At 42.2% G+C, this 12748-nt stretch overlaps 1 pseudogene; it reads right to left on the reverse strand.

Annotated features, from left to right (window-relative positions):
- Nucleotides 1–3046: 3046 nt before the first annotated feature.
- LOC136477854 (uncharacterized) lies at nt 3047–12348 on the reverse strand (annotated as a pseudogene).
- Nucleotides 12349–12748: the final 400 nt, after the last annotated feature.

A 12748-nucleotide genomic window follows, 5' to 3' on the forward strand; every position in this document is an offset into this window, starting at 1 on the left:
ATGTGCATGTTGGGTAGATGAAGCTGCAGCTGTTGTACTGGTGGATGGTTCTTGCTCAAGTCAAAGCCATATATCCTCCACAGTGCTTCTAAAGGCGTCACCCACCGGGCATCTCTATACTACTTGATCTCATCAACGTTGCCTTTCTCATCTGCTTTGTCGGTCTCCCTCATCACCACCGACGCCCTGTCATGTCCCTTGTATATGTACTTGAACAGATACTTTACTGATTTGATGCTCCCACAGGCCTCAACATTTATATGGTAGTTGAAGGTACGTAGTAGGCAAGGGTTGTAAGTAATGACCCATTGATTGTCTAGGTAATGGCCTCAAACTTTTTGCATACGATCATCATTGCGTCGCTGATAGATGGGGTATGAATCCTTTCCCTGTGACATGGCCCCATAGAATGGGTGTGGGTAACATTTTTTGCATGACCCGCGGCCCACCGTGCACGGATAGTATGGATTAAGCGTCCCACAAGGACCATGCATCATATGCTTCATGATGAAAGCTCTAGTTTGATTTTGGTGAATTGATGAAACCCTAAGTGCTAACCTAGTTTATCAAAGTGATTATGAGATAGGTAGCACTACTCCAAGTAGTGAAGCAAATGAAGATCATGACATGATAATGGTGATGGTCAAGTGCTTGGACTTGGAAAAGAAGAGAAAGAAAAACAAAAAGCTCAAGGCAAAGGTGAAATTGATAGGAGCTTTTTGGTTTAGTGATCAAGACACTTAGAGAGTGTGATCACATTTAGGATCGATAGCCGTACTATTAAGAGGGGTGAAACTTGTATCAAAATGCGGTTATCAAAGTGCAACTAGATGCTCTAACTCATTGCATATGCATTTAGGATCTAGTGGAATGCTAACACCCTTGAAAATGTTTGTGAAAATATGCTAACACACGTGCACAAGGTGATACACTTGGTGGTTAGCACATTTAAGCAAGGGTGGAGAAGTTGGTGAAATGAAGGAAGTGATAGTCACTGAGATACAATGACCAGATGCTGGTCACGCAGTGACCAGACTCTGACCCTGCGTCCGATCAGTGGCACACAGTGAAGGCCACCCTCAGTCTCTTGACCGGACGTAGGTGACCGGACTTTGGCTGAACACTGTTCAGCGTCCGATCCTGCTGATGTGGCGACGCACAGAGAAGACTATGAGTGACCGAACACTAGGCGAGTCCGGTCGAGCATGACCGGACGTGTACGGTCACAAATTTCTGCCTCTGGAACCTTACTAGAAGTGACCGAATGCTAGGGTCCTCTGTCCGGTCCTACACTATAGTGCGTCCGGTCACAACTTAAGTGCATTGATGACCGTTGAGATCCGGCGATCAGCATTTGCAACAGGAGCAACTTGGCGTGCATTGTGTGACCAGACGCTGGGGTCCTGCGTCCGGTCAATACGACCAGCGCGTTCGGTCGCCCTGATTTTTTCAGGGAACAGAGAGCCAATGGCTCTATTCGTGGGGGCTCTCTATTTAAGCCCCATGGCTAGCTCAAGCTCACTCTCTTGGCCATTTGCATTGACATAGCAACCTTGTGAGCTTAGCCAAAGCCCTCCTACTCATCTCCCTCCCACTCATCTCCATCATTGATTCATCATCTTTGTGAGATTGGGAGAGAATCCAAGTGCATTGCTTGAGTGATTGCATCTAGAGGCACTTGGTGTTTGTGTTTCGCTGCCGAATTTGCTTGTTGCTCTTGGTGGTTGCCACCACCTAGATGGCTTGGTGCAGTGGAGGAGGATTGGCAGGAGTTGGTGATTGTTCGTGGCCATCTCCTGGTGATTGTGTGGGGACTTGTGCCTTCCCTGGCGAAGCGCCAAAAGGTAACCCTAGTGGATTGCTCGTGTCATTGAGTTACCTCACTTGTAGGTAGGTTCTTGCGGTGTCTAATTGTGTGGACGAGGTTCGTGCAACACTTCTTAGCCGCCAAACCACCAAGTGTTGATCGACACAACGGGGACATAGCGTGTTGCAAGCACATGAACCTCGAGAGAAAATTGGTTGGCTCTTGCCCTTTGGTATTCTCCTGGTGATTGAGTTAGTATTCATCTTGTGATTGGTTCACTCCTCTACACGATAGTATAATCACCTTACTTACTCATTTACATACCCACAAACTAGTTGTAGTAAGCTCTTTAGTGTTGCTCGAATTAAGAGCTTGCTTTGTAGCTTAAGTTCATCTAGTGGAGCTCTTTAGTGTAGCAAGTGTGAGAGCTCTTAGTGAGTAGTGACTTAGTAAATTGTGTGTCTAGTGATCATAGTAACTAGAATTGTTAGATAGGTGGCTTGCAATCCGTGTAGAGCTAGAGCAAGTTTGCTTTTTGCTATTTGTCATACTAATCACATTGCTCTAGTTGATTTATAGATTTTTAAATAGGCTATTCACCCCCTCTAGCCATATTAGGACCTTTCACATGACCGTCTTGTATAGCTCAGGGTACCTTTTCTTGTTTGGTAGCTCTGCAGTGATGATCATGTCATATTGCTCGGGACATGTGAGTTTGTACTTCTGTTCCATTATTAGCAAGAAGTGTGCATGCGGCAAGCCCCTCTTCTAGAACTCCACTACATATACGTAGGCCTTCACCTTCCCAAGTATGTCTTTCTCCATCAACATTTTTCTCATCGCCTCTAACTTTGCTCTAAAGACTCATGTGATGAGATCTGGGCGGTCATGTAGTGTCTGGCATGGATAAAGTTCATTCTTGATCTCATCCCAGTTAGGGTTACATGTCACTGTGAGGAAGATATCAGGTTTACCGTACTTTCGCACCAGAGCCATTGCATCCATGTATCGGCGCCTCATATACAGGGTCCTCCGATGAATGATGAAGACAGGACAGTATGCCTTCCGACATTCTCAGCAGATCCTTCACTCGAATGCATGCTGTCCACTAGGCCTTGGTATAGGTCAGCCCTCAAAGTATCTTGATTGTTCCTCATGTAGTCTAAACGCGAGCTCTCAATCTTGATGTAGGTGTCGACAGTGAATTGCTGGAAAAGATGCCGGCCATTGAGTATTGGATTAAATATCCCTGGCCGCATCTGGAACTTGTAGTGGTAGTAGTCGCGCATGGAGACACATGTATTCGCTACAGGTTCTATAGGGAGACATTGTTCGAATTAGAATCATGAGTTAACAGAAAAGAGTTTATATTGCATTATTGAAAATAGTTCAAGTTACCTCCATCATCATCGTCACCATTCTCAGCACATTTTTTGCGGATTGCTCGAGCTTGATCAACTTGAGCCATAGTCACACCCACTTTTGGAATACAGTTGTGCAACCCGAGCTCATCCATTGGAAAGAACACCGGGTATGACAGTGGGTCGTAGCATACATTATATGAGCAAATGTCATGTATAGACCGATCCTTCCCTTGCAGGAGAACACTATGCTCGAATTGGCCATGACGCTCACTCCCCTCAACCTAGGTGTCGGCCACTTCTGATGTCAATGGCATGTTATATGTTCTATGGTCAAGCCGCTGGTCAAGGTTCAACTCGATCCGGTAATCCTCGAGGTTTCCAATGTGTCCCATACTCCTTAGTTGCTGAGAGTAGGGATTCCCATTAAAGATACTAACCAATTGCTCTATAACTTCTTTGTCTTTTTGGGCACATTGCTCATGGCACTTGCTCATCCGATGCTCGAGGGACGGATCGTCATTGTAAAAATAAAGCTCGAGGTGCCTCTTTTTGACACCCTCCTCTTTACCAACTGATCGTATGTTATGGTAAATCTAGCCATGGGCACAGAACGTGTAGACACCGTAGATTCACATGTTAGTGGTCACACGATCTAGGTGGTAGTACAGAGAAGTGAAAGAGAAGTGGCCGTTGAAATATCTGATGTTTGCACGAAAGTGCCTAGCATCAGCGTCCGAGCTTGACCACAACCTCATGAGCTCTAGTGGTGTCTCAGGAGTTGAAAGATGAATCTTTCCACCCCGACAATAGAGCGCTTTACCCTTGAATTTCTTTGCGTTGCAGTACTCGTAGTTCGGCACTGATGGTAGCATGTGCGACTCTGATGGGACATTAGCATAAACCCTGTCGTATGGATCCAAGACATCAGGCTCACTGTTCTCTTGCTCATCCGTGTTGAGATCTAGCTCGATGTCGGTTCCCTCCTCGTCATCTTCTGACAAAATGTTGATGTGTTACGTGTTGAAAGAAAGTTAGTGAAAAAATTGTTGACTATTACACGGTGTACCTTGTCCGGTGAAAAAGTACGACCCATCCTCTTCCTCGTCCTCCTCAAATATCACATCCTCATCATAGTATGTGCAATACGGCCACATATATGATGAGAGAAACATAATGGCATACAAAAAGAACAAAAAAATGGATAAATTTAATAAAGAAAATACCATCCTCGACCATAGAGTCTGGTGTATCAGCTTGTGCACCGTTTGGAGGCATTGAAGAGGTAGTCAACTACAGACGGTTGTGTCTGTGTACCCATGCAATTATTAGGTGGTGGAACTGGAGTTTCCTAGGTGACACCACCTATAGTAACAAAAGGTATGAGTTTTTGGAATAGAAGAGCGAAGGTGAAAGTACCGACAATATATACCGATCAAGGCTAATTACTGTTGTAAACCACACTCGGTTGAGTCGGGTCGTTCGAATCATTGCACTTTCCATCCGCACACCCTCTAGCCCTTCTTTCAATGTTTGCTTCAAAAGCCTGATTGCGACAGGATAGAAGGGCATTTCTCTCTCAAGTGGTCACTCGATGCCAATGTATGGTTTGTGCCCTAGCCATTTTAGGGGTTTGGACTTCTGAATTTTGAACTACAGACGACGCACTATCAACAGTTGTGCCCCTCGATTCGGGTATTTTCATATCGTGTGAAGGCATTTTAGGAGATTGAGGTGAAGAAGGGAAAATAAGCTGAGGGTTAAAGTGAGGGCTCTCCATGGCTAATGAGTCCAGATGCAAATTGTTGGCTCTGTGTTCTCCCACCAACCTATTATAGTTTTTCTTCATCTCTTTTTGCTTCTCCTTCTTCTCTTGTGGAGTCATTTACAGTTTTCTTGCTGCATTTTTTGCCGCATACAAGTCACGTCGCCTCTTATTTATTAGCGCCTTTTGTTCAGGAGACTATGCAGCTCGTTGTGCTCTATCTAGTTCACACTTACGCTCTTTTGGACACGTGACAATATTGTTGATGGAATTGGATGCATTTGCAACACCTATATATTGATAAAAAAGTACAGTCTCAAATAAATTACAGAAGGGCACATATTGCAAGAACATTAATTCCTTATTACATTGTCATGAACGACATTTGGGTTGCCCACTATATTTTTGTCTTCTCAAATAGATAACATTAATAAAAAAACAATGTACCTGGGTTTAGATCAGGTGATGCATCAGTCAAGTCAATTATGCCACTTTGATCTATACATCTATCGGAGTAGTCATCTACATATATATAATAACATGATATTAACCTTGGCCTCGGCATCATACAAACACAACAAAAAAATAATTAGTATTAGGAACAAAAGAAACCAAAATGGTACATGTGTTATCTTTATCAATCTGCATGAGTTCGTATGAGTTGTTTTGATGTAGCCGGTCACTATCTTCATAGCCATCAGTGTTTTTCATGATAGATTCAACTCTAACTGGTATAACATAATTACACAACAAATAAGTGAACCAATGACTGATGCAAGTAGGTGGTATCATTCATACACAGCAAAAAAAAACTTTTCTTAATTTGCAAAGTTTTAGTCCATCCGATTTTTTCCTAATTTGCACAAAACTTTTAGCTCAATGTATATACATTTACAACATATACATCACTATACATTAAATAAACTAAAAAATGGTAATACTGAATTCAGAAACGGAAAATCAGAATGTGGCGGACCTCTCGACCCAGCAGCTAGTGCAATTTCCGCCTTTCTCAGAAGATACTTTTCTTTACATTTTTTTATTTTTTTCATCCCTTTCTTCTTGAGTCATTGCTGCATGTCGTGCTTTTTCTCTTTCCCTTTTATGCTGCACACGTTCATCAACTTGCGCTTGTGAATTTGATGTTGTCTGACCAGCTGTTTGTAAATAAGTTGATAGATATTTACTTAATCACCACAAATAATACAAGTGAAAGCGTCTATGGACATGTGTATAAACAATTACCTCCATTGATGGTGTTTGTCAAGTCTACAAATGGTGTATGACCTTCATTATTTTGCATAGGTTCCATTACGATGAAACTGAACACAAAATTAATCTCTAGTTTTAATCAGAAATTAATCTCTGAAAGTGGTCGAAGTTAGCAGGCATAATACATATTCAGGTCAGACCACAAGACTTGGTTCCGAAACAAAGCAATTAACAAACTGCACTATTTAAAAATTCAACAGGAAATGCTCTAACTGGTGTAATTATGAACTAAGCAACTATTGAAGTGCCTAAACCATGACTTAGGTATCTTGCTGGATTTCAACTAAATGAGATTAATCAGTTTAGAATAGACCAATTCCCTAAGCTTTCTACTATTGCCAGAATCTTGGAGAATGAAAGAGTGAATTAAAAGGCCTTTCAACAAGCATTCTAAAAATACACATGCCTACGGTATGTAGTGTTTAGTTCTTTAAATTTTTTATGCAAGACCATTAGAATGACTTGATTGTTTCTATAGCTTGTGAATCTTTTATACAAAAGAAATGAACAAGAAAACACTAATCCACAACGAGGAAGACTGGCAAAAAATGAGAAAAAAATTGAGGATCTAAACAACACCATAGATTTCAAACCTACCCATCCGCAAGCATAGAAAAGCATGGCTGAATTTTTTGTTTTTTAGAGGTGGTTGCCACAGCCGGGGCAGATGAGGTATATTAACAACTACTAATTTGCCAGTGATCACAACTTTGGATTAAAATCAATTTCAGCAGAGAAGACTTATTGTAGTCAATTTTGCATATTTTTTTATCTGAAGATATTCGTCTCAGTTATAGCGTTACTTGCTCCTAACTGGATTTTGATAGAAAAAAATGGAGGCCTCAACAAAAAATGAAAGCAGGAGAAGCAACCTGAATACTACAGGGAACGAAACAAAAGGTTAAAACAAGGAAGAAGAGTCAATTTTAGATTGGCATTCAGATGTTCGAAGAGCACTGCCAACGATGACTAAGTAACTAACAAAGGATGTACCAAAGACTATGAAAACTATTAAAGTCGTCTGCAACAAATAAATTAAATTAATTCATAGCTATACACGTATGGAGTGGATTGTATAAGCAAAAGTTCAGAAAAGATATGCTGACTCTGGTAATCTAGATGGCAGATGGCTCTGTTTTTTTAAATCATGTTTGTATGGACAGAGGAGTAGTGCATTCTCGAACATATAAATTGCTCATGAAGCTAAGCAATTACACAAGTACACAGGAAACTTTGCCTTGCCTGTGGGCCCTGGCGGTGTAGATGACTTTCTGGAGGTGGGCAGCAACGAACTGGTTACTGGATCTGCAGGTAAAGAAAGCAAATTTGAAACGTTCCCCTTGGTGAAATATGAAGGCAATGGATACTAATCTGAAGGCAATGGATATTAATCTGAAGGCACATGACAAATAGCCTGTAAATTTTTCTTATTTTTCAAAGCCTTTGTTGATGATATATATTAATATCCGCATTGCACTTTTACTATTTCAGATATAAGAAAAGGGCAATTGATGATATTGAAACAATCACAGCAAAAACAGGAAATGCACATATCTAAAATATGGTCATGTGCCTCTTTGTTGTAGGATTAAGCATATCAGGTGAGGTTAGAGGATTAAGCATATCAGGTGAGGTTAATCAATAGAGAATGCTTTGCTTTCCTGAGAAGAAATTTACAGGTCCACAAAGGATTATTTGCAGCAAAGCAAAGGTAATTTAAACTAACACACAAAAAAATTACTAAATCGGGTCCAGATGCTAGAAGTCATGCATGCTATGTTTGAGAAGTTAGTCTGCATGCTATGTTTCACACCAAAGGTTAAAATGTTACACAAATAAGTAAATGAGAAGATTAGAGAAGTTAGACTGCTAAAACCACCCCCTTAATTAGATTGATGGGATGTTGTATTATTTGGGGGCAAAATTGATCATTGGAAAGAAAAATGACCAACTATTGTTGTTTTCCTATCACTGTTCTTATCTTGTGAGGCTGGATAAATGAAATAAACATACTCCGTTCTAATCTCCATGACGACGGTTCATACACAAAAGAAATAAATGCAGAAGGAACGGAATATCCAAAGAAGCATGCTTGTGAATGTTTTTTTACCTACATGCTTGTGAACAGGGCTTTGAGAATAGAGAAGTGACATATATTAGCTTGTCCTAAATGTCATATAATTACAAATAAAGGGTGTACTTGGCTAGAAATATATAGTCGGTTCTTTTCACTAAAGGAAGTACCAAGGAAGAATGACCTAGAAATATGCACCATACTATAACACCCTGTGGTAATACATTGTTTCTAGAAAATAATAGATCATTAGAGTACAGTAGCGAATCGAAGACACATCGATAAAACAGACATTTCTATGTCGACCAAAAATGGAGTTTTAAGCCTCTAGCACATTTCAGTCCTCTTAGCAGCAGGTCAACCAAAAATGGAGTTTTAAGCCTCTAGCACATTTCAGTCCTCTAGCAGCAGAAAACACACATCAGCAGCAACCTATTTTTCATTACATCTTCATTGAATTATGTTGCACTACAACTTAAGGAAGCTCAACCGTAACTTCAAAATCAGATTGCATTTAAACCCTATATGTATATCGTAGTCCTAGACACCAAACGATGAGCTCCTAATTTCTAAGAATGCATCCCAATCCTATTCCCATCTTTGTATTTGGTCACTGCTAGAACAGCGCCCTTCAGATATAAGCTGCTCAAACTTTCTGGCGAGTACAGCTCCATAAGACATATGAATCACATGGCCCTTAAGATATGATTACATGAAAATTTAGGTGGTTTACATATGATGCATGACATATTGATCCTTTAATAGATCTAAAATGGTCCATCTTGTTACGATGCAAATATCTCATGGCTAGACACAAAGGTCTCTTATTTTAGTGCTAGATTGAGTTTTCTTCATTAGGATGTTACTAAAGGGCACATACCAACATAGAAGGCAGTATATCCACGTTGACAATGTTATCATCAGGTGAAGCAGAATTTACCATCTGCCCTGATTTGGACTTTTGGTGGGTAACCATCAGGGATCAGTAGTGCAAATGAGAAGCAAACATTTAGTAGGGCGGTAAGCAATCAACCATAGACAGGTCATGGAACTGTTACTTAGTCGCGGGGCTGAATGGATTTAGTAACTGCATGAGAAAAATGTTTTCAGCTAATGCACCGGTATACTAAATTTGGAACTATTACTTAGCAGCAGGAACTATTACATAGGTAGGTTTGCTCTAGACAAATACACTGAATTGTTAAAAAATCATATAGGTCAATCTTATTTTGCATTCAGTGCATTAGGTACTAATCAGTTTCAGAAACCAGTTTCTAAGTTGGGCTGACTGGGTATGGTAATCTACATAATAATATAGACCAAGCTGCTAATGCACTGCAAGTCTGCTAGTAAAACCATTTTAGACAACAAAAATGGTAAACTAAAACGTTTGTGATGCCTTGAACAACAACATTGATCTCATACAGTAAACCCAAGTGCTTAGATGTTATGCCCTACAACTCTGATCAAGTGATGAAGTGAATGATGATAGTTATACAATTATTTTCATAGTAGGATAGTTTCATATAGCAACTAAGCATGCAGTAATTGAAGCTGAGAGAGTACCTTATCAGAAGGACACAACTTGCTACGGGTTAATCCCTCAGAAACACAGCAAAAATTAGCAGTTAAAAGGAATCACACATCTAGAAAGGTCAACCAAGAACCCTGTGTCAAGAGATAAACAGAAACAATCCTCTTGAGAAGCAGTGCAAAGAAATGTACACAATACTTGAATCCTCATGATAATCTTTGAAAGGGATCGAAGTTAGCAGGCATAATACATGTACACACATGTAATTAGATCGAAGTTAGGTAGGGTTTGGGTGCTAGGTTTCGCACAGCAGGAAGGGAAGAGAAGGGATTGGCACACCTGGTGGTGCTCCTCGCAGGATGGGAGGGAGGTGGAAGTGCGGCAGGAGCGGAGGATTTGGCAGCATAGCAGGACCGACGAAGACACAAGCCGGATCGGGGGGAGGGATGCGCGGGTGCCCTCCTGGCTTCTGCTACCGTGGGTCTTCGTCGTCGGTGAAGGGCCCGATGAAGATCTGGCGACGCAGATGCGGGCGAGCCGGATCAGGGACGCAGATACGGACAACGACGTGGATGCTGGTGGTCGGCGAGAACCAAGAGCCGAGAGCGACGGCGTGGCAGCGGTTCGGCTCCCTAGTCACGTGGGGGTCGCAGGTGTTGGTGAGGGCGGTCGGCGGAGGGGTGCTGCGGGGAGGATTGGAGGAGAGCGGGGAGGAGATCGCACGGGCGGGTGCGGGTGGTGGCGGTGCGGCCAGCTGCGAGCGGGCGCGGGAGCCGGGCGGGCGCGTGCGGCGGCGGCGCGGTAAGGGCGACTATGGGGCGCGGTGGATGCGTAGCCGTGCAGATGAATCACGGGAGCGATCCTTCCTTTTCAAATCACGGGAGCAAGGTTGGAGGCTGAATCACAGCAGCGGTTTCGTTTTAGTTCTTTCCTTTTAAATATCACAAGGGACGGCCACGCGTCGGAGGAGGATGCGAGAATGCAGCAAGCAGGACGATGGACCCACGTTAGAATGTCGCACCAAAAAATGTCCACGCTTTGTTCTTTTTAGTTGTAGGAGATAATAATTGTATATGTAGGCTCTACTGCTGCTACGTACACATTCATGGAAATGTTTCATATATATAATAACTTATACAGCTGGAATATATATACAGCACATGCATGGATGGAGGTAGAATTGTAAAAAGTTACAGCTTTGTGGAGGGGACGACAGGATGATCAGCATAGCATGTGTCCTGTTTTGATGTATGAGGAAACAAAGGGAAGGAGACAACTAGTCATGAACCTTAATTTTTGGCCTGGCCTTCCGAAGAAACAAATATGTCATAGTTGTTAGTAGATGGCAGTATTTATTTGCATCTAGAACCAGTACATAATCTCAGGCCAAAGGGTGAGCAGCATATTATTCTGTATGCTCCTTATTAGTCTTCCCCAATCGAAAATAACACACATCAGGATGTAGAGTAGTAGTACCTTAGCTTTGAGGTTTATTTGTGGAAATTAACTTAGAGAACTAGAAACACTTGTTGGACACGAAGAGATTGATCAATTTATGAGAAAAAACTTTTGATGTCCAGGAGATATATTACTATGCAGACTGATGATGATACATATGACTACCGTTAATTAGATGGGGATTTGGCCAACGAATCTCTTATATAAGATCAAGATACACTAGAAGAAAGTAGCTATCTATGTCTAAGAGAGAGAAAGATAAAGATGCTATAGTACGGATCAAAAGAGAAGATAAGAAGATCCTTCATGCATGTTGAAAGGGGTAGCGATGATAACACAAACTTTTCCCCCGTCTTTCTCCTGTCAGATTAGAGATCGGAAAAAGTAGGCAGGAGAGAAAAAGACCGCAACTACATCAAGGGAGATGTGCCATAGTTTAAAGGAAGAAAAAGCATGCATGTGTTCTGTTGAGTCAAGAATCCTTATGATTGCACCAATCCGCTGCATGCTGACCGCACGAAACCCAACACAGCAAACATTCGCCGAGATAATCATATCCTAATCATGCATGATTCCTAGCTGCGGGGACAATAATCAATCTACACCGAGCCGCCATGCATAGGAAGGTCAAACGAGCCAAGAGAAAGGGAATCGCTAGATCGATGACGATGCCCAAGAAAACTGACCATGTGAGGCAAGAACAAGAGGGGATCGATGGACGTACGCGCCGGGAGCTCTACTTGAGGGGAATGAAGCCTGGTCCGAGATCAACGACAATCTAGACCGATGAGATCTGCGTGTTTCTGCACCTCGAGCCAGACAACATTCCCCTCAAAGTAACAAAGCTTCCTCCTTTTCTTTCCCCCGATCTGTTGCATGCGGCCGGTTCCGGATCCGGCCTTCGTTCTTCTTCCTCCTGCTCCTCCTGTTCTTCTTTCTTCCCCCGCATGGCTCGGCTTGTTTCGAGGGGAGAAACGCCAGAGGCCGCCAGAGCTGGCGAGGACGACGGTCTGTTGGTATCTATAAAGGAGGGTGGGGAGAGAGAGAGAGAGAAGGAGAGAAGAGGGGCAGCGAGCGCTATCATCATGAGTGAAATCATTGCATTCAGGGCTCAGAATTGGGGAGGGACAAAGGATCAACAAAACCAGCAAAAATGACGTGGCCTTTTATGAGCAACGCGATGAAAAGTCGAGAGCGTAGCCCAGCTTTATGTTTACAGTTAGTAACAAATGAAGGTCCCGGAAAGTTGGTGAAAAATCATGTTTGTCTCTCACCCAGCCGGCCAACGAATTAGGTATGTTGGGCTGAGTTCGCTATATTACTAATGTTCCAATGTACTGTGGCTGTGAACATATCATTCCAGTGGACACTAACGTTTAGCTCACATAACCAATTTATTTTAATTTTACAGCAAGAAAATTCATAAACTGATTAGTATATTGTTTGGTTTTCTGTGATTTCTTTGTGCGCACAGAAC

Source organism: Miscanthus floridulus, chromosome 8, assembly GCF_019320115.1.
Source record: "Miscanthus floridulus cultivar M001 chromosome 8, ASM1932011v1, whole genome shotgun sequence".
Classification (NCBI taxonomy): domain Eukaryota; kingdom Viridiplantae; phylum Streptophyta; class Magnoliopsida; order Poales; family Poaceae; genus Miscanthus; species Miscanthus floridulus.